Below are 26,861 nucleotides of genomic sequence, written 5' to 3'. Positions count from 1 at the left end.
GGTTTCTTCTAGAGTTTTTATAGTTTTAGGTGTTACATTTAAGTCTTGAATCCATCTTGAGTTAATTTTTGTATATGGTTAACCAGTTATTGTAGCACCATTTATTGAATAGGAAATCTTTTCCCCATTGCTTTTGTTGGCCTTGTCAAAAATCAGATTGAAGGTGTATGGCTTTATTTCTTGGCTCTCTATTAAGTTCCATTGGTCTGTATGTCTGTTTTTGAACCAACACTATGCTGTTTTGGTTACTGTAGCCTTTTAGTGTACTTTAAAGTTGGATAGTGTGATGGCTATGGCTTTGTTCTTTTTGCTTAAGATTGCCTTGGCTACTTGGGCTCCTTCTTCTTTCCATACGAATTTTTGCATAGTTTTTTTTTTCCAATTCTGTGAACAATATCACTGGCAATTTGATAGAAATAGCATTGTCTCTGTAAATTGCTTTAGGCAGTATGACCATTTTATTGATATTGACTTTTCCAATCTGTGAGCATGGAGTATTTTTCTATATATTTGTGTTATCTCTGATTTCTTTCAGCAGTGTTTTGTAGTCTTCCTTGAAGAGATCTTTCACCTCCTTGGTTAGCTGTATTCCTAAGTATTTCATTTTATCTGTGGCTATTGTAAATGAGATTGTGTTCTTGATTTGACTCTCAGGCTAAGTGCAATTGATGTATGGTAATGCTACTGGTTTTATACGTTGATTTTGTATCCTAAAACCTTGCTAAAATCATTTATCAGCTCTAGTAGCCTTTTAGCAAAGTCCCTAGGGTTTTCTAAGTCCAGAATCTTATTACCAGGTATGAGAGATATTTTGACTTCTTCTTTTTCTATTTGGATGCCTTTTATAACAACAAAAATTAAAATGGACAATGAAGGGCATTGCATAATGATAAAAATTCCAAAGAAACAAGAAGACTTAAGTATCCAAAATATATATGCACCTAGCATTTGAGCATCCAGATTCATAAAACCGGTTCCTCTTGACCTACAAAAAGAGACAACTAGAAAATAATTGTGGGAGTCTTCAACACCTCACCAACAGCATTAAAGAGATCATCAAGTCAGAAAACTACAAAGAACTCTGGACTTAAACGTAACACTTGACCAGTAAGATCTAATAGACATCTACAAAACACTCCACCCAAAACACACAACAATATACATTATTCTCATCTGCACATAAAACATGTGCTAAGATTGACCACTTGCTTGGTATAAAGCAAGTCTCAATTAATTAATAAATATTGAAATTATATCAAGTCCACTCTTGGACCACAGTGTAATAAAAATAGAAACCAACATCAAAAAAAGCTCTCAAAACTACACAAATTCATGAATATTAAGCAACTTAGTGCTGAATAACTTCTCGAAGAATATCAAAACTAAGGCAGAAATTGAAAAATTCTCTGAAATTAATGAAACTAGAGATACAACTGACCAAAATGTTTAGAATGCAGTTAAAGCAGTGTGAAAAGCAGAGTTTATATCCCTTAATGCCTTCTGCAAAAAGTTGGAAATATCTCAAATTAACAATCTAACTTTGCATCTAAAGGAAATAGAAAAAAATAAACAAACCACCCCAAAGCTATCAGAATTAAAGAAATAGAGTGGAACTTGATGAAATTAAGATGCAAAAATTCATACAAAAGATCAATGAAACCAAGAGCTGGTTCTTCAAAAAATAAAAGCAAGATTGGTAGACCACTAGCTAAATCAGCACAGACAAAAAGATCCAAATAAATACAATCAGAAATGACAAAGATGACATTACAACTGATCCATCAGAAATACAAAACATCCTCAGAGAATACTATGAAAAACTCTATGCTCACCAGTTAGAAAATCTAGAGGAAATGGGTGAATTCCTGGAAATACACAATCTCCCAAGATTGAATAAGAAAGAGGATGAAACACTGAACAGATCGATATTCACCGTTGAAATTGAAACAGTAACAAAAAACCTGCCAACCAACAAAACCCCTGGACCAGATGGATTCACAGCTAAATTCTATCAGATGTATAAAAAGAACTGATACAAATCCTACTGAAATATTTCTCAAAAAAATTGAGGAGTTGGGGCCCCTCCCTAATTCATTCTATGAAGCCAGAGTCAGCCTAATACCAAAAATCTGGCAGAGACCTAGTGAAAAAATAAAACTTCAGGTCAATATCCTTCATGAACATAGATGCAAAAATCCTCAACAAAATACTAGCAAACAGAGTCCAGAGCACATCAAATTAATTCACATGATCAAGTAGGCATTATTCCTGGGATGCAAGATTGGTTCAACATATGCAAATCATAAATGTAATTCACTAATTAAACAGAATTAAAAACAAAAGCCATATGATCATCTCAATAGACACAGAGAAAGCTTTTGATAAACTCCATTATCCCTTCATGATAAAACCCCTCAACAAACTAGGCATCAAGGAACATACCATAAAATAAAAAGAGCTGTCTATAACAAACCACAGCCAGTATTATGCTGAATGGGCAAGAGCTGTCAAAATTTTCCGTGAAAACTGAAATAAGACAAGGATGCCCACTCTCATTACTCATTCAACCTAGTACTGGAAGTCCTAGGCAAAGCAATCAGGCAAGAGAAAGAAATAGCAGGCATCTATTTTCTCAGGATAATTTTTCTTCCATATAGAAGAAAACTGGAGTGAGGTTTTTATCTTTGTGAATAAGTGATTCTGGAGGAATAGAGAAGATCTTTAGAGAGATATTTTTGATTCATTCTGATGAGCTAATAGCTGCAGGCATCAAGATGAAATCCACTAGATGAAAGATCCATCTGAGTCTGAGATATAAACAACTAACAATATTCCCAGCTGATTTTTAGGCACACTCAAGTAGCACTGACTTGAAGATATGATCCAATAAAAACAAAAGAATTCTACCTCAGGTAGGTTATCTTAAACTGACTTCAGGAAGAGAGCAATTATTACACTTGATTCACAATCAGCTCTTAATTATTTCATCTTTAATCCTGAAATAAGAATACATTGAGTATCCTCACTTGTAAAAAGGCAAAAACATATTTTTCTTCCACATAAATATTTAATAGAGAAATTGTTTCATAAACTTATTTTATTTCAAAACTGCTTTATATTTGAGAGGGAGTCTCACTCTGTCACCCAGGCTGGAGTGCAGTGGTGTGATCTCGGCTCACCGCAAGCTCCACCTCCCCAATTCACGTGATTCTTCTGCCTCAGCCTCCTGAGTAGCTGGGATTACAGGCGCCCACCACCACACCCGGCTAATTTTTTGTATTTTTAGTAGAGATGGGGTTTCACCGTGTTAGCCATGATGGTCTCGATCTCTTGACCTTGTGATCCACCCGCCTCGGCCTCCCAAAGTGCTGGGATTACAGGCGTGAGCCACTGCACCGGGACGTTTTGTTTATTTTTTAAATAATACAAGTAAGTAAGTTGGTTTCATATTTTAAAGCATGGTAGTTTCTAAAAATTTAGTATTGAAATAAAATATACTTCATAATCAAATGCAGATATTTCATATCTGTAGACAATTGAAACACTGGTTTTAATGTACTTGCAGATACATTCTTTTCTCCTAGGAACTCTTTAATGGGCCTAAAAACATTGTTGTCCATGAAAGGGGTTTGATTATCAATGGCTTAAATAAGTCAACTTAAGTGATTAGTTACATTCTGAATCTAAGAGATTTTGATAGTTAAATAATTTGTAATAAATACTTACTAATTGCCTTCTACACATAAGTTACTGAATAACACAGACACTCTCTGTGGCTCATTAAATTTATCAGCCAACATGGGATTCTTGGACTTGGTTAAAATGAGGGTTTGGGGAATGAAAATTCACTCTTGTATTCTTTAGTATTAAGGTAGAAAATTATTATTGAAAATTGAATTATTTTGGAGTACATGAACCTATTTATCTTCTGAAGACAATTTGAATTTTGGTCATAGATGCTTAGAGCACATCTGGCATAAAGGATAAGTGAAATGATAAATCATTAGACAAACTGCAAAGGGTCACAATGGAGCATGTGCCCATGGATGAATTTGAGGACTGTACCCTGGGGATGGTGGAGACATGTTTGGCCTGCTGCTTTAATTTGTCTGTACATGATTTGATAAGCAAACAAAAGGATATGGGAAGCTTGCTTGTCTAAGTGTGCCAAGGCTGCAATCAAGCCCTTCACCCATTCTCTCCAGCTGCCACCTTTGTGACAGCTGCAGATGCAGAAGAGCTGGCTGCTGTGCTAAGGTAAAAAGGGCACAGCAGCCAGAAAAAAAATATGAACTACAAGAATGTAAACCACAGATGCTGGGTTGGAAGAATACACAGAGATGCAAAAACAGAAACAAAAAACAAAAGCACAAAATATTCCTAGAAAGCAAAAATTAAAACTCACCCTCTTAAATATCTAGATAAGCAATGCTTATGAATTAAAATATACTACTGGTAGTTAATACAAATATTACTGTGAATTGTATGCTAATGATATAGAAACCCAAATATGATGGAAATTGAATTTAGAGGAGAAAAGTCTGTCACTTGTGAGACAAAATAGTTTCCCAAGGCACACAATAAATTTGAAGCAGGGCTGAAATTATAACCTGCATTTTGTAATTCTTAGTTAATTATATTTTCACTGAAGCATGCTGCCTTTCTCCCATCATCATAACATTTGTCTATATCAACAATATGACTCATATTAGTATCATTAATAAAATGCTGCTGTTAGGTGTGTTGTTTAATAAATTTAAATTTTTATTTGATATTTCTTTTTTTTTTACATCAAAGCATACAAATTTTAATATAAAGAAGATTATATTAGGACGTCTGATTATTCATGAATCACCCCCCAACTCAGCTATAAAGTTTTCTTTTTTTTAAATTATACTTTAAGTTCTAGGGTACATGTGCACAACATGCAGGTTTGTTAACATAATATATGAAAACAAACTTTGTTATATTTCTTATTTTATTGAACAAATAATAGTAATATTAAAAAATTTAAGTAATAATTTATATTATCATTTTTCCTGGCACAATATTCTATTTCTCAACCCTTTGGTTGTTTTTGGTCTTGTTTTTTAGTTTCTTAACAATCTGGTTATGATATATTCTTAATGCTTTTAAAGAATATTAATTGCATTTTATTCTTTGCATTATTTCCATATGCTTTAGGATCTGTGCTTTAGTTTTTATAGTCTGTTCTTTCTCTGGCTGCTACTTGTCCTCCTCAAACATCGGTTAGTCCTTGACTAGTCTTCCATATTTATAAATGAAGGACTATGTTGGTTAGTATTGGCATTGGCATTGTATTCTTTTGCAATGTTGGGAGATTGTAAAACACTTAGTTTTCTCTGCATTATTTTGAGAGCTTTAGATGAATTATGTGCAGAATTAATCTAGATTTATCCTGAGTATTTAGAGCGGCAGATAAATTATGTGCAGAATGAAAAAGTGGGCAGGTTCTAAGGAGACAAGGCAGGCTTCTATTTAAGGTATGTGATTAGGGAGATGTTTAAGACTCTCAAAATCTCCATAATAATAAGGATGCTACCCTGGGATTGGCAGATTAAGTGCAAATAGCATACTTTCATATTGAATGGCACTGAATTCTTTTAAAAAATGTCTTGTTAAATTTGGAAATTGAAATTATCTTAACCTCTGCTCTCCAATTTCCACAATAGGACACATCTGTAGAATGGTTATTTAGAAAGTATTTCTTGGGTTTATCTTAGGGAGAAATGCTACAGCCAGTTGCTGTTTGTACATAGAACATATAAATTGTCAGACAGTTCTTTAATTCATTACCATGATCTCTTCTCTAACAGCCTGTCACTGAACTCAGTATCTTTATTGCTATTTCTTCTGTGCAAAATGAGAGTTACACATTCTTCTTCTTAGGTATCTAAGTCAATACATCATCTGCTCTTTCTCCTCCAGAAATTTGTCAATGTTTCTATTCTGCTGATAGCACTATTATTATGGACTTATTATTTTGTTATTAATATTTTAATATATTTTGCATATATTAACTTTCTCCTCAGTTCTATTTTGTGAAGGAGAAAGGTAAATTTATGTGCTCTGCCATCTTGAAACAGATGTTTATTTGCTTTTTACAGTTATTTTTCATTGTTTTGACCACATATTTGTAAAAATTATGTAAATCTGCAATCATCTTTTGTTTTAGTTTCTGTGTTTATATTATTAGGAATATTTTAACCTCTCTAAAGCCATACAGTGCTTTTTTGTTATTAATTTTAGTTATTCCAAGGTTTTATCAAATTTTTGTCTTCCTACATGACAATGAGAAACACAGTGGGCAAAAGACATACACAATAATCATGGGCATCAACTTGTGATTTCATTGGCTCCACTTGGAGGAAGAATTAGGGTGGAGTTCTGGAGGACATTGTGTAAATTAACAAAATGTGAACTAAGATAGTGTGGACTTGGGTTTTAAATAGATTATACTATAAGGGGAATGCAATTAAATTATTTATGGGACATTAGAACCCTATTGTTCTCCCAGTTGGCATGCATTATAATCAGTGTAAACAAATTGAATATATTAAAATCTATATGTTTAACATGCTGTATTTGGGAGAACTATTTCCTGGAAGAAACATGAATGGTGCTTATTTCCTGACTTTATCTGTGATCCAGCTTGGGCAATTATCATCTTGCTACAATCTTCCATTTTCTGATTTTTACCAAAATAGATCAAATAAATTCAAAAGGGGAATTACTAAATAGGATATATAGGATTTTTGCCTTACATTCTGACTCTGGAGTTTGGCAGTCTGTTTAATATTTTTGTGGAAATATATTAAATATGTTCATTTAAATATATTTGCAACATGAATTTTTATTTGTCCAATATTGTGACTCCTTTAAATTGTCCTTCCATAAGTCTAGTTTTGAAAAATAAATTTTTAGTTTAACATTGTCTATGTATGACACATAAAAATTGCATGTTGTAGTTAGTTTTTTAAAGCCTCCCTAAGAATTCTTATCCTTTCTCACCAGGGAATCTTCACTCAGTTACATATGTAATGAGTGCTATATTTAGAATTGATATCTTGATTCATTGTTACTGTTTTTGGACTCATTCTTCTTGTCTTTATATATATATATATATATATTCTTTTTTATTATACTTTAAGTTCTAGGGTACGTGTGCACAATGTGCAGGTTTGTTACATATGTATACCCGTGCCATGTTGGTTTAAGAAAATGTGGCACATATATACCATGGAATACTATGCAGCCATAAAAATTGATGAGTTCCTGTCCTTTGTAGGGACATGGATGAAGCTGGCAACCATCATTCTCAGCAAACGATCGCCAAGGACAAAAAACCAAACACCGCATATTCTCACTCATAGGTGGGAATTCAATAATGAGAACACCTGGACACAGGAAGGGGAACATCACACACCTGGGCCTGTTGTGGAGTGGGGGGAGGGGGGAGGGACAGCATTAGGAGATATACCTAATGTGTGCATTCTTTTTGTTCTTATATGGTTTCTATTTATAAACTATGTATCATTTTTGCAAAACACAGATTGTCTTTCAAACACTAAATTTAAAAAAGCCTTTAGATTACTTAACCTATTTTAAAACTAAATTATACTAATAATTGATATCTTAAATAAAACAAAATGTATTGACCAGTCATGCAAATAATCCCCTACTGCTTTCTGGAGTTTTATTATTTAATCTGAAATACTTATTACTAATGAATAACAGTAAAATACTTTAGCTTACACAGTGAATTTTCTTTATCAAAAACAATAGCTTCTTTTGCTTGCCATTGATAATCTACAGTTGCAGAGACATTTAAATCTTCATATTCCTTCAACCGTTGTCAAAGTACATCATTTATATATTCTTCACTCTTTCTTCCCTCATTAACTTCTAACAAATGCTTTATCACAAATACTCTTCCTCTGCAGTCAACTCTTTCATTACCTCACCTACTAATCAGCTGTGTGAGCTAGAAATATGGAAACTATTTTTGAGTCCTTAATTTTCCTAATTTTCAATATTTAATTAATTAATGTAATAGCCAACAGTTTCTATTATTCCCATGTTATCTCCATGTGTACTTGAGGTTTAGATCCCACAGTGAGGAATTGTGATACGTGGTTTTCTTTTCCTGCGTTAATTTGCTTAGCATAATGGTCTCCAGTTACATCCATGTTGCTGCAAAGGACATGATTTCATTTTTTATGGCTGTGTAGTATTCCATGGTGCATGCATACCACATTTTCTTTATCCAATCCACGAGTGATAGACACCTCAGTTAATCAACTGTCTTTGCTATTGTAAATAGTGCTGTAATGAACATTCAAGTGCATGTGTCTTTTTGTCATAATGACCTACTTTTCTTAAGGTATATTCCCAGTGATGGGATGGCCGAGTTGACTGATAGCTCTGTTTTAGGTTCTTGAGAAATCTCCAAACTTATTTCTATAGTTGCTGGACTAATTTACACTCCCACCAACAATGTGCAACATTCCCTTTTCTCTGTACCCTTGAGGGATCTGTCGTTTTGACTTGTTAATAATAGCCATTCTGACTGGTGTGATTAGTATCTCATTGTGGTTTTCATTTGCATTTCTCTGATGATTAGTGATGGTTGAGCATTTTTTCATATGCTTGTTGGCTACTTGTATGTCTTCTTCATCTTCTTCTTCTTTTTTTTTTTTTTATTTGGAGACAGAGTCTTGCTCTGCAATCTAGGCTGGAATGCAGTGGCATGATCTCGTCTCCTCTGCCTCCTGGGTTCAAGCGACTCTTGTGACTAGCTTCCTGAGTAGCTGGGATTAGAGGCATGTGTCACCCCACCTGGCTAGTTTTTGCATTTTTAGTAGAGACAGGGTTTCATCATTTGGCCAAGCTGGTCTCGAACTCCTGGACTCAAGTGATCTGTCCACCTTGACTTCCCAGGGCGCTGGGATTACAGACATGAGCCACCACACCTGGCCTTGTATGTCTTCTTTTGAGAAGTGTCTGTTTATGTCTTTCGCCCATTTTTAATGGGGTTGTTGTTTGCTTGTTGATTTGTCTAAATTTCTTAATGATATTAGTTTTCTCTTAGATGCAGTTTGCAAATATTTTCTCCCATTTTGTAAGTTGTTTGTTTATTGATTGTTTTTTTGCTGTGCAGAAGCTCTGTAGTTTAATTAGGTCTTACTTGTCAATTTTTGGTTTTGTTACAGTTGCCTTTGGTGTCTTTGTCTTGAAATCTTTGCCAGGGTTGAGGTCGAGAGAGATATTTCTTCGGTTTTCTTCTGGAGTTTTTATAGCTTTAGTGTTTACATTTAAGTCTTGAATCCTTCTTGAGTTAGTTTTTGTGTATAGTGAAAGATAGCAGTCTAGTTTCATTCTCTGCTTATGGTTAGCCAGTTATCACTGCATCATTTATTGAATAGAGATTCCTTTACCCATTGCTTATTTTTGTTGATCTTGTTGAAAATTAGAGGGTTGTAAATGTGTAGCTTTATTTCTGAGTTTTCTATTCCTTTCCATTGGTCTATGTGTCTGTTTTTGTACCAGTACTAAGTTGTTTTCGTTATGGTCGCTTCATAGTATAGTTTGAAGTTGGTTAGTGTGATGCCTCTGGCTTTATTCCTTTTGCTTACAATTACTGTGGCTATTTGGAGTCTTTTCTGGTTCCATATAAATTTTATAGGTCTATTCCGGTTTTCAATCTCTTCCTGATTTAATCTCAGCAGATTGTGCATTTCCAGGAATTTATTCATTTCCTCTAGATTTTCTAATTTGTGTACATAGAATTGTTCATAGTATTCTCTGAGGATATTTTCTATTTTTGTGGGATCAGTTGTAAAGTCATCTTTAGCGTTTCTGACTATACTTATTTGGATCTTCTTGTTTTTTCTCTGTTAATCTAGCTGGTGGTCTATCAATCTTTTTATATATTTTCTGAAGAATGAACTCAGTTTCATTGATTTTAAAATTACAGGTGTGAGCCACTGTGCCCAGCCCGATTTTTTGTACGGTTTTTGGATCTGAACTTCATTAAGTTCCTCTCTACTTTTAGCTATTTCTTTTATTTTGCTAGCTTTGGGGATGGTTTTTTTTTATTTCTAATTTCTTTAGGTGCAAAGTTAGATTGCTAATTTGAAGTCTAACTTCTTGATAAAGTTAGCTCTCCTTTTAGCACTGCTTTAACTGCATCCCAGAGGTTTTGGTAGGTTGTGAACCAACTTTCATTAATTACAAAGAATTTTTAAATTTCTGCCTTATTTTTGATGTTCGCTCAGGAGTTATTCAGCAGCAAGTTGTTTAATTTTCATTAATTTGTGTAGTTTTGAGAGATCTTCTTCATATCGGTTTCTATTTTTATTGCACTATTTTCAAAGAGTGTGCTTGGTATAATTTCAATTTGTATTAATTGATTGAGACTTGCTTTATGACCAAGCACGTGGTCAATCTTAGAATATGCTCCATGCGGAAATAAGAAAGATGTACATTCTGTGATTGTTGCATGGAGTGTTGTGTTGATGTCTATTAGATCTATTTGGTCAAGTGTCAAGTTTAATTCCAGAATTTTCTTAGTTTTCTGCCTCAATAATCTGGCTAACACCATCAGTGAGTTGTTGAAGTTTCCCAGAGTTATTGTGGTTCTCTAAGTCTTTTTTTAGACTTATAAGTTATTTTATGAATATGGTGCACCACTATTGGATGTGTATATATTTAGTTGAGTTAAGACTTGTTGTTGGATTGTACCTTTTATCATTATGTAATGTCTGTCTTTGTCCTTCTTTTCAGTGATTTATAATCTGTTTTATATGAGATAAGAACAGTGACTTCTGCTCTTCTTTGGTTCCCATTTGCATGGTAGGTCTCTACTGTATGCCTTTACTTTGAGCCTTGGTTGTTGTTACATGTAAGATGGAGCTCTTGAAGACAGCAGATAGTTGAGTCTTATCTTTGTATTCAGAATGGTACTCTATGTCTTTTAAGTGATGTGTTTAGCTTATTTACATTCTGAATTAATTTTGATATGTGAGATTTTGATCCTGACATTGTGTTGTTAGGTGGTTATTATGTAGGCTTGATTATATGATTGCTTTATAGTACCTTGGGCTATGTGCTTAAGTGTGTTCTATGGTAGCAGGTGTCATTCATTTAGTTCTATGTTTAGCACTCTCTTAAAAACCTCTTATACATCTGGTCTAGTTGAAATGTAGTCCCTCAATGTTCACTTGTCTGAGAATTTTATTTCTTCTTCCCTTATGAATCTTAGATTGATGGAATACAAAATTGTTGGTTGGAATTTTTTTTTCTTTAATGACACTGAAAATTGGCCCCCAACCTCTCCTGCCTTCTAAGGTTTCTGCTGAGAGGTCTGTTGTTTCCCTAATGAAGTTTCCTCTGTATGTGGCTTGACCCTTTTCTGTAGCTGCCTTTAAGAGTTTCCTTTTGTTTTGACCTTGGTGATTGTGATGATTATGTGCCTTGGGGTGGTTGTCTTGCATAGAGTTTTCCCCAGAATCAGACTTCTACGGATATTTTACATATCTTCATCCACAACTGTGATAAAATGGCCATAGTAGCTGCAGGAGAGGCTGAGTAGGTGAATACTACTTCTGTCTACCAATTGCTGGCAGTAAAGAAGAAGGGGGACATCAGAAATTAGGAATGCAACTAGAGAGTTTGCCAGAAGTCAAAAGATTCCTTCTATAATTTCTTTCTCTGTTCCTCAGTACAATCATGACAATAGAATCTCTTTTTATCTATCAATAGCTTATGCTTTCCAAAGTTTACAAAGCAATCAATTTCATATATACTCTGTTCTCTTGGAAAAACTCTTTGAAAGTTTATTCAAATATATCTGTCTTCTATCTGAGAACGTATGTAAAATCAGTAACCCTAAAACACTCTCCTTCTTCAAGAAATCTAAAGTTGACGTGAAATCAGAATCCACATAAACTAATTTCCCAGGTTCTTTTTCTCCTCTAGACATATCACATTCTATCTATTCCAGAGCCCTTCCTCACAGATCTGAGCTGTACAATCCCCTATCTGTATCTGCAATTTTTAAAATCCATTAGTCTGATACATTATGAGAATTTACAAAACCATAATTTGCTTTCTATATAGACTTTTCTAGTATTCTAAAGTTGGGCCAAATTTTAAAAGCCTCATGATATATTTTAGTAAATTATTCAAATTGTGTAATATTTGGTTATTATTTGATTGCTATTTATTATTGTCCATCAATCTGAAAACCTTACTCTTTTTTTTCTGTTGGGAGCTGACATAGCAAGCTTCATTAAACTAAGCTTTTGAATTAAATGGTTATACATTTTCCTGTCTATAATTTTTCTTTCTTTGGCTACTTGACAATAGTTTCTTACTTTAGCCAGCTTTACTATTAATTTATTTTATCATTTCCTGTAAATGCAAAAATCAGTACATAAACCTCTGAATACAGTGATATAGACAGAGTTTAATACTTGTTCAAGTTTTTTGTTTTGTTGGTTAATGTAATAGTGACATACAATAAAATGAACAAATCCTAGGTGTACACTGGCTGAGTTTTAATGAATGAATATTCCTAACTCGAATCTTATCAAGATAGAGACAACTATTGTCACCTCAGATATTGCCTTAATCTCACCTCCCACTCAATTCTTATTCACACCCCTTCAAAGGCAATCATTATTATGATTTTTTTCCGATAAGCATTAGTTTCATCTGTTCTACACATTCATATAAATAAAATCATTCAGAATGCACTCTGGACAAGGCTTATTTCACCAATAAAATATTTTTTCAAATTTATCCGTGCTGTTTTGTGTATCACTAATTTGTTCACTTTCATTTCTGAGTAGGAGTACATGGTATGAATTATCACATTTGTTTAACAATTCTCCTTTTGAAGGACACTTGGGCTGTTCACTTTTTTTTTTGGCTATTTTTAAAGTTGCTATGAATATTCATCACACTTCTTTTTTGAAAATAAGTTTTCATTTCTTTTGAATAAAGCTGAGGAGGAGAAGGCTATGTCATAGATTGTTTATTTTTACTTAAAAAGGGGAAAACAACTCCCAGATTTTCTTCTAAAGTGGTTTTTACATTTTATCTTCAACCATGTATGATAGGACATGTTATTCAATGTTTCTGTCAACATTTGAGGTTGACAGTCTTTTTCGCTGCAGCCATTCTGATGGATTTGTAGTAGTAATTTATTGTAGTTTTAATTTGTTTCCTGATGACTAATGAGGTTGATCTGTGCTGCCTAGACTTGGCCTCACATGGTTTCAGAGTCAGCTAGAGATTTTATCAGAATTTATACATATAATTTGGAGTTCCTCATCCCTGTATTTTTTAATCTAACATTTCCTTTAAAATTTCTTTCATATTTTCTCTGAACCAGTATCAAATGTATTAGGGGCATTTCCCTCGTATCTGCTATAGGCAACTATTTCATCAGTCCAGCTAGTCCAGCAATCCCATTCGTTTCTGCAACTCTTTTACCTCTCAGTCAAGTAAGAAATTTTAAAGGAGGATATCTGACTCAGGTTGGGGGACTGGAGAAAACAGTATTATGTTTACAATGTACCAAATGTTCGTTGGAGAAATGAACCCCGAACATTGGTTTTGCCTAAGCTTACCACAGCTACTGAATCCTTCCACATGGGTAGGATTAGTGAAATCTTGTATTTTGAATGCTCAAATATGACTTAAACTAGTGTAAGTAAAAAAAGAAAAAAAAATTTACTACATGTTTAGAAACATTTTAAATGTACATGATAATTTAATATTTTAGATCACAGTAAGTGGAAACTTTAATTTTAATTTAATTTTAAAATTCAGAATTTAAATAATTCTGGAGAGAGAATGGGGAACAAAATGGGTGCACATAATGTAAGTACAATATGCAATATGATTTCCATCTGCAAAAAGAAGAGATTTGAGGAGATACAATATTTTACATTTGTACACATATGGCAACAAGAATAAATATGTCTTAAATTTTTATTCAAATTAATATTTTATGAATCTTTGTTTACCCTATGAATCTTTGTTTACCCTATGAATCTTTGTTTAGCCTATGATTAAAATCAATTTCAAAATCATATTTCTTGTTTCCATTTTCATATAAAATGGGCTTGATATCTTATGGATTTTATCTTATGTATTAATGTTGGCACAGCTAATCTAGGTTTTAGAAATAATATACATTATTAAACTTATGTAATAAATAAATCTTAACTGTGATTCTTTTACAGGTATATTGATTTTATTATATAAGTAATTATTTTACAAGTATATCATTTTGATTATATATTTTGCAATAGATTAAATGAAAAGAATGCAATTATATTTTCAACTTACTCCATGAGTATTTTAATACAATGAAAATCATATTAAACTTAATACCACAGTGGAAAAAGGTCTTTCTGTTTAACTAAACCAAATCTTCCTTATGGTTCTGACTAATTTCATAAAGCTTTCCCCATATCCTCATCTCTTCTAATGATTTCATGACATGTCATTCACTGAGAATTAATTACATGTTATCTGTGATCTCTCTTTTATTTGTAGTATTATTTCTGTTTTTCATATAGATATGTCGTATTCCCCTAAATGAACTTAATATTCTCAGAGAGCTTATGTAGTAATTCAAGCTATTCCCACACAGGAACACATCAGAGACATACACATGTGATCTGTTGACTGCATAAAAAATGAAATATATCTCTGTTTAAAAACATAAGATACCTCTTCTAATATCATTTTAAGTGCTTAAATAAATTTTCAGCATTTAAATTTAAATTCAGCATTTAAATTAAATAAAGTTGAGTGTAAAAATGTCAACTTTTACATTGGCAACCAAAAATTACGTTTTGTCAATGTAAAAGTTGAATTGATAGTAGGCTAAAACAAAGGTTTGGTATGAAAGCCAGCCAATGTCAGATTAGGCATGTCACAGGGAAGAGAGCCAATATGTTATTTCTGGGAGAAAAGATTCAAGGAAGGCAAGAACTTCCATATTTTAAACTCTGAGATAGATGCTAGTGCTGTTCCAAAGTATTACAGAAACCTGAAGGCCCAGTAAATATTTTCCTAAAAAAGAACAGAGTATAAGGTGATTTTAAGGCTATTGCCTTTTGAATATATTACAACCTCAATTATTATTATTATTACTATTATTATTATTATTTCAAATGGGGGTCTTTCCATGTTGCTAAGGCTAGACTAAAACTCCTGGGCTCAAGGGATCCTCCTGTCTCAGCCTCCTGGATAGTTGGGACTACAGGCATGTGCCGCCATGCTCAGCCAAACTCAATTTTTATTTCCTGCTTCGGTGCTTATCACAAAAATTAATGATAATTCACAGCAAGAGGTACATAAAATTATATATAGTCATGCACCACATGATGACATTTTTGCTAATAATAAACTACATATATGATGGTAGCCCTAAAGATTATAATGAAGCTAAAAAAATCCTATCACCTAGTGATGTTGTAGCCATCGTAAGTCATATCGCAACTCATTACTCACATGTTTTTGGTAATGCCAGTATAAATGGACCTATTGTACTGCCAGTAGAATAAAAGCATAGTACATACAATTATGTAGAGTACATAATACTTCTAAATGATAATTAATAACTGTTACTGGTTTCTGTATTTACTATAATTTTATCATTATTTAAAAATGTACTCGTTGAACTTACAGAAGAAAGGCATTAACTGCAAAACATTCTCAGACAGTTCTTTCATGAGGTGTTCTAGAAGAAGGCATTATTATACTAGGAGATGACAGCTTCATGTGCATGACTGCCCTTAAAGACCTTCCAGCGGGACAAGATATGGAGGTGGAAGACGGTGATATTGATGATCCTGTTCCTGAGCAGTCCTAGGCTAACATGCGTGTTTGTGTCTTTGTTTTTAACACAAAAGTTTTACAAGAAAAATAAAATAAAAATGCTAAATATAGAAAAAAGCTTATAGGATAAGGACATAAAGCAAATGTTTTTGTACAGCTGTACAATGTGTTTGGGTTTTAAGCTGTGTTATTAGAAAAAAGTCAAGAAGTTTAAAAAGTTTTCAGTGATTTAAAATCAGTTTGGTATGATATAAGAACAAGGACTTCTGCTCTTCTTTGTTTCCCATTCAAACATAATTATATAATATATATGGAGAGCTATGCTTTTCCACCCACACAAAAAACTTGCTGATTCTCTAGAATATGTAAAAATAGCACATTAAATTCTGAATTATAAATATACTTAGTGCTAAGTATACATGACTTGCTTGTGTTTGAAAGTGCTGAGATGTTTAAATTTAGATATTATAAAATACAGATGTGTCATAAAAACCCTCACAGAGTATAAGTTTTAATAAAAATATTAAATTTTTTCCTCATTATTGCTCATATCTTCTCATCCTCTCAAATTTGTGAGGGGAATCCCAGCATCCTCGAAGAGCTCTGTAGTCACTCTTTACTGTAGGTCAGAAATTACAATGGTAACTGCTGCAATAAAACAGGAATCTCTAAATGCAGTGGGGATAATAGGATCCTAAGTGGCATGGTGCAAGTGGTGGCACTTAATTACTAAACACAAAGCAAGAATGATTACTGTAACAGACAGGAGATACAAAGTTGTGATCAGAATAGATGGACTCACAGAGATGTATGGTGTTGGCTAGTTGACCATGGCTTCCCTAGAAAAAATATAGATGGCAGTCTCTTAAATTCTTTTTTGATCTGTGTAAATGAGGAGTTCTGGATCTACTGAACAGAAATATAACCTGTCACCAAAACAGACTCATGGCCCCTTAATTGTTTCCATTCTAGAGAAGTTTACATACCAAGAATCTCTTGACTGAAAAGCAGGCTGGGTCCCCTTGAGGCTGGGTCATATTGAGGAAGGACATAATTTTAGTATATATATATATATTTTTTTATTTCAATAGCTTTTGAGGTACAAGTGGGTCTTGGTTACATGGATGAATTGTATAGTGATGAAGTCTAAGATTTTAGTGCAGTTTTAATGTAGTTTTTTCCAAAACTCCCACCCTCCCTACTTCTAAGTCTCCAATATCCGTTCTACCACTCCACACGCCTTTGCATACCCAAAGCTTAGCTCCCACTTACAAGTGAGAACATATAGTATTTGGTTTTCCATTCCCGAGTTACTCCACTTAGGATAATGGCCTCCAGCTCTATCCAAATTGTGCAATAGATATTGTTTTGTTCTTTTTTTATGGTTGAGTAGTATTATATATATATATATATATATATATATATATATATATATATATATATAAAATATATATCACATCTTCTTTATCCACTTATCAGCTGTTGGGCACTTAGGTTGGTCCCATATGTTTGCAACTGTGAACTGGGCTGTAATAAATATATGAGTGTAGGTGTCTTTCTGATATAATGATGACTTTTTCTTTGGGTAGATACCCAGTAGTAAGATTGCTGGATCGAATGGTAGATCTACTTTTATTTCTTTATAAATCTTCATACTGTTTTTCATAGAAGTTGTACTACTTTACATTTTCAGCATTGTATAAACAGTCCCTTTTCGCCACATCCATGCTAACATCTATTTTTTTTTTTTTAACTTTTTAATCATGGCCATTTTGGCTGTGTTAAGGTGGTATCTAATTGTGGTTTTAAGTTGCATTAGAGAAAGACATAATTTAATGAAGAAGATGCTAGATCCCTTAAAGAAGGACGTAATTATTTTCATATAATTAAGTGCTTGCAAAAATAATGGTTACAGTGATTATCAAGGTTATGCAAAGTAAAACATGATAAATTTAAAATGAAAGCAAATCTAAAACATGTTCACAATATTTAGACCTATTAGAGAATAATAAGATCATATTTGAAATGAGGCACCTTTGTAAATCAGGACACATGGAATAATTTAATCCATGAATTACAAACATTATCTGAATTTTCTCACTTAAATGAAACATTATATTTTTTGTATCTTCAAAATCACAGCAAGAAACAATAGTTCTGATAGTTCTGATGGTCTTTTAAATTTGGCTAGAATTTTGAAAAATTACTCTGTTTTCAGTATGCAATTCCTGAGCCAAAATGAAAATATTACGAGCACCTTCTGAGTCAGTAGTTGAAAATAATTTCACTACTTTTTGTATGAAGATCTCGAATAAAATTAGAAGAAATATTTATAAGTCAACTAAGACCCTTAACACGGTTAACCAAGAGAAGGAGATAGACACCTAGTGAAACTTAGTAAATATGACATAAAATAATTACACTAAGTAGCATACAACGTATTTATGTTAAGTGAAAATGGGTTAATTTATTACATCTAAAAAAACCAAAATTTCAAATTGCCCACAAAACAAAACCCAACAGTTTTCTGTATGTAAGAAATACATCTAAAACAAAGTGATTAAGAAGGACTTAAAATAGGGAAATAGGAAATAATGTGACAGACACAAATATAATATAATAGAAGTCAGTTACTGATATCAGACAAGGGAAAATTCAGAAAGAAAAGCCACAAATAAGGGAGGGAAGAATGGAAAGTTTTTTGTTTGTTTATGAAGTTTTTTCTGTAGAATGCCTCCAAAGGTCTTTATTATTCCCACCTTCATTACTTTTGAAACTATACTAAAGATAAAGCTTTTCTCAAACTGTTCACTAATTAGGTGAAAAAATTCAACCAAACAACACCAACAAAAACCCATAATTTGATAAGCAGCTCCCTAAAATAACACCGTGATCCCCTGCAATGTTAATACGAACAACCAGCTGGCAGAAGATGATAAGGATGCAGTAATATTTTTAATTGGTGCTTGTTCTGGATACATATTGGAATAGTTATAATACCAACTACATGAACAATTATTCCAATGTTAACAAAAAAATTCTCTTAATTCATTCTAATAAGGACAAAAAGTAAAGAAATTATATAACCACAATTAGAGGCATCCTATTTAAATGAATATTTATTCTTTAAAATTGGAGAACAGTTACTCTTTTGTGGTTATTGCATGTAATGTAACAAATGTGTTTGATTAAAAAATAATCTAAACTCAATGCTAGTTTCGGTTTAATAAATAGATCAGATCTAAAGTTACATGCTTGGACAGTCAGCATTATATTTTCTTAGCTGTATGATTTGATGGAAAACTGATAGAAGGATTGAGTTTTAATATTAAATCTCCCAGTAATCTAATTTATAATTTTAGAAGATAATTTCATTTTACTGAGCCCCTGTATTATTACTTATAAAATAAAAATGTTCAATTAAGTGATGTTCAATAGTAATTTGTTCTAATATTTTGAAGGGTTTTCACATTTTAGAATATTTTATTGAAATATAAATACTCGTAATCAATTATCTTGTGTCACGTTCAAACTTTCCCTCCTTAAACTCATAATATGCACATCACATATTTATATAAGCAAAGTATGTAAATTATACATCTATAATGAAAATAAGTTTGCATAAGTTAATACTCTTACTAAATCTGAAAGACCCGATTCTTTTCTTTTCTCATTTGCTTTACTTTAAAAATTATTACCCTTGGCATCAGCTTCTCTTCTGCTGATCCTACCCATTGCCTCCTCACAACGTATTTCTCTACTTTCTCTAGCAAATCTGCCTTTCTTTATCTAAAAAAAAAAAAAATTACACTTGACTCACTCAGTTAATATCACAAATTACTAACAGTTTGGATCCTCCATTTAACAAAATAACTTTATCTTCATGCAGATCTGTAATCCCTATACTACGATTAATTTGTGGATACTGGCAGGTTTTATAAGCATCTGTGCATGAAGGCTGAACAATCACAAAATCTTCTGCTGTAAAGTATGTAACAAAGTTATTACTACAAATTTATGATGTACATACCATTAAGTAGATAAATGAATGAGAGAAATAGATCAATAGCAAGCCTTAACACATTTTTACTATTCTATAGCTCATGTTCTTAACATTGAACATGAAAACAGCAATTTAGAAGCTAAAAATGTGGGATGTTATCCAAAAGAGGGCAGTGTCAAGTAGAAGAATCAATGCTCATAAATGAATGCCCTCCTTCCCCCACAAAAAAAAGAAAGAAAGGAAGAAAAGAAAACTGGAGATACCCTACTGTAAACACATTGGCAATGTCCATTTAAACAGTGACCCCAAAATAAATAAATAATATGTTTACTCATTTGCTGAAGTGGCATTTATTGAATACCTACTAATGAGTCCTTTCTACTTAATAGTAATTAGTGGGCACTGTTCTAGTCATTGAAGAGAAAGATGAAACAAGAAAGACGAAAATCTTCTTTAAAGATTTTTCATATTGTTATGATGAGCCAGATAAAACAAGACAGAGAAGTGCAACAATACACCAGATTTAATCTTCAGTTAAAAAGGGCACTGAATGCCTACTGACAATTCATATATGCAGGATTTCACCTAAATAGTGTATTTGTTAGCCAAATAATAAAAGTCTCTAAGTTTCAAAACTATTTATTGAAATATTATATTGGCGGGATCAGTGTTTCTGGAATCTCCAAGACCACCCACACCTCTGGTGATTCCTAGGACACATGGAACTCCATATAAAGTTGTATTCACTTCTAAGATGTATTGCAGCGTAAGAATACACAACAGGATCAGCAAAGGAAGGAGTCTGGAGAAATCCATACACAGTCTTAGAATGTTCTCCCCCTCCTCTTAGAGGACCACCTAGCATGCTCCTTTCATTGGCAGTGAAAAGTGCAGTAAAATGTATGCAATGTGTCTGCCACAAAGCCCATTAGACACTCAGAGCCTTTATTAGTTTGCTAGGGTTGCTGTAACAAATTGCTGCATGGTAGATTGTTTACACATCAAAAATTTATTTTCTCACAATTTTGGAGGCTATCAATCTGAAATTAAGGTGTTGGTATGTACATCTGTCCTAATCTCTCCTTGTTGTAACAACACCAGTCATATCGGATTAGAGCCCACCCTCATGACCTCATTTTCACTTAATTGCCATTTAAAAGTCCCTATCTACAAATACTGTAATATGCTGAGGTACTTGGCATTATAATTTCAACATATAAAATTTGGGGGACATAATTCATCCCATAACAGAGTCCAGGGTTTTTATGGGGGCTGATCTTGTAAGCACCTGCTTCTAGCACATATCAAAATTCCAAACTCCTAGAAAGAAGGCAGGCATTCAGCATAAACTGCATTGTTTTCACAAACCGTACAGGGACAATGAACTAGTGTTATCAGTTTGTGAATGGCTTGATTGCCAAATTCCCAGGTGCCAGCCAAGTGTGAACCTTGCAAGTAGGTTTTCCTTTTTCTTCTTCTTCTTCTTCTTATACATTAAGTTCTGGGATACATGTGCAGAACGTACAGGTTTGTTACATAGGTACACATGTGCCATGGTGGTTTGCTGCACACATCAACCTCTCATCTAGGTTTTAAGCCTTGCATGCATTAGGTATTTGTCCTAATGCTCTCCCTCCCCTTGCCCCCCACCTCCGACAAGTCCCAGTGTGTGATGCTCCCCTCCCTGTGTCCATGTGTTCTTATTGTTCAACTCCCACTTATGAGTGAGAACATGTGGTGTTTGGTTTTCTGTTACTGTGTTAGTTTGCTGAGACACATACACACGTATGTATGTTTGTTGCAGCACTATTTACAATAGCAAAGACTTGGAACCAACCCAAATTCCCATCAATGATAGACTGGATAAGGAAAATGTGGCACATATACACCATGGAATGCTATGCAGCCATAAAAAAGAATGATTTCATGTCCTTTGTAGGGACATGGATGAAGCAAGCAGGTTTTTCTGAAAAATAATGGTGTCCGGTCTACTGGGTTAAATCTCTTGTCCATAGTTAAGCTGACAAGTACAAAGTTGTTTTCAATTTGTGGTACATTTTTATACCAAGTATTATATATAATATATATAATGTGTATTGCGATTTTTAAATTTTGTTTGATTTGTAAAAGATACGAAAACTATAAAATTTTACAGCTGAGTCCATAGTAAGTAACATGGTCCATTTTACCCACTATTTTTGGTCTTTTTACTCATCACCTAAACTTATATTTTTAAAAATAACTGAGGCTAGGCACAGCTCACGCCTGTAATCCCAGCACTTTGGGAGGCCAAGGCGGGTGGATCACAAGGTCAGGAGATCGAGACCATCCTGGCTAACACGATGAAACCCCGCCTCTACTAAAAATACAAAAATTAGCCCGGTGCGGTGGGGGGCGCCTGTAATCCCAGCTACTCAGAAGGCTGAGGCAGGAGAATTGGTAGAACCCAGGCGGCAGAGGTTGCAGTGAGCCAAGATTGCACCATTGCACTGCAGCCTGGGCGACAGAGCGAGACTCCATCTCAAAAACAACAACAAAAAACTGAAAATTATCTATGGACCTTGCTTAAAGGTGACAAAGTACAAGTTTCTTTAATAAAATATGGAGAGTAAAAATTGGGGGAAAGGAGAGAGGAATCTTTGTTATCTCTGAAACAAAAGAAAATTGTATATATAGAAAAAGTCATTTTAGCCATTAGGTGAGACCACAATCTATGAAAAGGGTCTATCCAGTATAGAAAGAGAACACTAATTGCAGGCATATAGCTTCTCAGATGCCCATTTCCGGGAGGATAAATTATTGTAACTACTTTGAGGACAGCATGGCAATACCTCTAAGGAAACAAACCTGTAGAAATGGGTATACCTTTTAATCCAGCAATCTATCTAAAAGGATGCTTATTGTAGAATATTTGTAATGTAAAAAATTGAACACTTATAAATAGATGACTAGCTGAATAAATTATGGTAATTACAGCATTAAATACCACATCCATATGGTTAAAGACTAAATTAAATCCTAGTGTGCTTATATGTAATGATCTTCAAAATATATTGCTCAGTTAAAAATGTACCAAGTGAAATGCTGAACACAATATTTTATAAGATATTTTTGCATGTGTATAATAATACACAAACTATTGTTGTTTTCTTTGGGGTTGAGAGTATCAGAATCTAGAATTAAAGAGTGAGTTATTTTTCTTTTTACTGTGTAGATTTTTGCCCACATGTATATTATTTTACTAACATAGAATGTGCCTTTTGTGCCCCCAAGGGCTACTAAAATGATTAAACCAACTGATAGAACGATGAAGTTTAAGAAAAACTATCATACAAATCAATACGTTTTGGAATACAAAATAACAGAAAGGATCAGATTGATAATTCAGATTCATGGACTCAGAGATCTTATCCAGTATCAAGTTTTACTAACAATTTCAAAGTCACATGGAATCATGAGGCACAGGTAAGGAAAGGTGAGGTCAGAATGTCTGTTTATTTCAGTTCACTAAGTCCTATCACACAATATCAAAGACATTTCTGGCCCAAGTGAACAGATAAGCTTTCTATGAGGTATGCAGGCACCTCACTTTCATGAAAGGAGACAGACAGATATTTTCTATAGAAAGAGTTACATATATAATATAACATTTTCCAAGGAGCCATTATGCATAAGTCCATATACTTCTGTTTGCTTACTATAAATAATTCTAGACAATTAAGCACATTCTACTAAAACTTCACATAGGAAAAGACTCTTTTGCTAGCAGAAGACCTTTACTGTTATTGTTGTTGTTTTACTGGGAGATTTATCATTAGTATGTTTATAAGAGGATAAGTTCAAGTCACTTGCTTTCTTTATATTCCAGGAGCACCTCAGGGAAGGGAGAGAATGTATTGCAGAAATGCAACTTAACTTTTTCCTTTCCAGTTGGCATGGGTGAGTTTCACAGACATGCTGATCAAATATAATTACATGATATAATCAAATATATTTACACTAGAACAAGAAATTAGTAATTAGTATTTCATATACCATGTAGTTAATTTATATAATTCTTTGTTCATCAGAGAAGATTGCTAAAATAGATGAAAATAATGATAAGTTTTGATAATACATTGGCAAATGGAATCAGTGGATTATTGAAGTGCATAAAATAGTTTAATGATTATATCTTTAACATGTGATATAGAATCAAGAAAAGAAATTGTTATACCAACCTTTTCATAACTTGCCCCTCATGCCTCTCCCAGGCTTTGTCAAGGTCATGGTGCAGAGTATGGATGATGAAGCTCTGCCCATGTGGTGGTTTTAATGTTGGTTTTCTGTTATTTTTTATAATTATGTACTGGTGAAATCCAACATGAGAAGCAAACATATACATAGTTTTCAAGATTTAAGGTGTAAGAAATAATTTTACTTTAAAAAATGATGAGGAGAAAGGAGAATTGTTTGTTGGTTAAAAATGATCCCTCGTAACAGAGCCCATTTCAAAGCTTTATGATAGCAGGCAAATTATTTAATTTCTTCCAACCCAAAGTTCCTCTTTGAAAAACAGAGATTGTAATAACTGTCTCACAGTGTTAATGAAAGGATCACATACTTTGTCAGCTGACTACAACAATGAATCATACATTGTAAAGATAGTTACCCCTTGCTAGAAAATGTTCTAAAACCCAGCCAATCAAAACAGCAAACATTTAGTATCTCACAATTTTTGCACCTCAAGAGTCTGGGCATAGCCTAGCTGTGTGCATCTGGCTCAAAGTGTCTTACAAGGCTGTGAACAAACTGTTGACTAGGGCTGAGGTCTCATCTGAAGGCTGAACTAAGAGAGGATTTGATTCCTAGCCCCATCACATGAATGTAGGCAGAATTCACTTCCTCAAAGGCTGCTGGACAAAGGACTCATGTTCATCCCTCGTTGTAGGCTAGAGGCCTGTCCCAGTTCCTTGCCATATGGACTTCTCCTTAGATAGCTTACAACCTGGCAGCTGGCTTCATTCATAGTAAGTAAATGAGAAAGTAGAATAAGGTGGGCAAGATGAAAGCAACATTTTGAAAGTCATCACCTTTGCCATATTATATCTGTTAGAAGCTAGTCACTAGGTCCAGTTCACTTTTAAATGTTTGAGGTTACATAAGAGTATAAATATCACAAGGCAGGGATAATTTGAAACCGCTTTAAAGGCTTCCTAACTATAGTAGAATTATTGAGGAATAAGTGGGAGATATTATTACTTGTATTAACATAGTTTCACTGGAAATTGATTATATAACAGTAAATTGCTTACTCTTCACTTATATATAAAGTTAATAAGCAGAAAGTCTTGTTTTATAATATTTTTGGAAATATGACCAATTTTAAAAACAAACTGCAGCCATTTGATTAATAAAACAAAAATACTCATTTTGCTGGATAACATTTTCTAGCTATTTTTCAAACTTTTTCTCCCAAACACCTAACACATATAACAGTGACTGAGATTGTAAAAGCAATTTATTCCAATAATTAAAATGAAAAAAAGCTATAAGAAACAGAAAGTCCAGCCCCTCAATGTCTTTCTGTGATTTTAAGCTAGATAACATGGTACAATGATCAGGACTACACAGAGATGGGGCAGACTGATCACTATAAATCATTGTCCCTATTGATGCTACCCAATCAATGATATCATAAGATATGATAATTTTACAGATGAGGAAAAAAGCAAAGAATTGAAATAAATAGGGTTTAAACACAGGCAATCTTACACCTGAGTCTGTGCTATTAAAATTGCACTATATATTCTTAATGTCTCTTACTACCAAGAAATTTTCTCCACTTATGATGTGGTATATGTCTCATTACCTTACATTTTAAGCTTAAACTAAAAATGTATTTAGCATGACTTTTTATTTTATATTTCACGTGTGGGTGTGTGTGTGTGTGTGTGCACAGAGAGACAGAAGAGACAGAGAGAAAGAGAATAGATGAATAAGTTTTCCAACCAATATTTAATTTGGGCCCTTTATTTAAGGTCTGAACTACTTAACAGGTCAGAAATCTGTGTTAACTATCAGTTTTTCAACACCACTAAGATAAATATATTACAAAGCAATGCAAAGTATAATGCAAAGTATTTTAAAGAGTGAGATGTTGGCAAAGATATATACCTCATATTATCAAAAGGTACTGTGTGGTTCCTAACTATATTTTTAATGTAAGTTTTCATTTTCTCTTTCTTAACAATAATTATTTGAAAAATACATAAAATACCATCAAAGAAGTTATTTTGCAAAAATACAAAAAAAATAGGTACTCTTAATGAATCAATTAAACAAGACTTGGTGGTTTCATTCCATCTGCTCTTCTGCAGATTCTGGAATCCTTTAGAAACTCACATACATCATGAAGATTCTGATATCTATATTTTTGTTGTTACTAGACAGACTCTTGAGCCCTCTGTCAAATCGATATCCTTAACAAAGTCTTTAATGACATGCCAATATACCAATCTTACCTCATCAGCAAGATGTTCTCTCACCCTTTGTCCTTATTAAATGGGTCCTCATAAAATTCATGGCCACTCAGAACCTCAAAATGTGAAGTTATTTGGAAACAGAATATTTACATATGTAATCTGGCCAAAATAAGGCCATATTGGATTAATATGGACTCTAATCCTGTAATTGGTATCCCTGTAAGAGAAGATAAATGTGGACACATGGACACACACAGAGAGAAGACGCCATGTGAAGACAGAAGCAGAGATTGGAGTGATATAAGAAATGCCAAGGATTGCCAGCAATCACCAAAAGCAGGGAAGAAATAAGAAAAGATTCTTCAAGAGAGCCTTCAGAGAGACCATGGCCTTGTCAACACCTGGATTTTGGACTTCTAATCTCCAGAACTGTGAGGGAATAAATTTCAGTTATTTTCAGATACTCAGCTTGTGGTACTTTGTTACAGGAGCTCTAAGAAACTCATACACTC

This window comes from Hylobates moloch, unplaced genomic scaffold, assembly GCF_009828535.3.
Source record: "Hylobates moloch isolate HMO894 unplaced genomic scaffold, HMol_V3 SCAFFOLD_1, whole genome shotgun sequence".
Classification (NCBI taxonomy): Eukaryota; Metazoa; Chordata; class Mammalia; order Primates; family Hylobatidae; genus Hylobates; species Hylobates moloch.
This window is presented reverse-complemented; position numbering follows the sequence as displayed.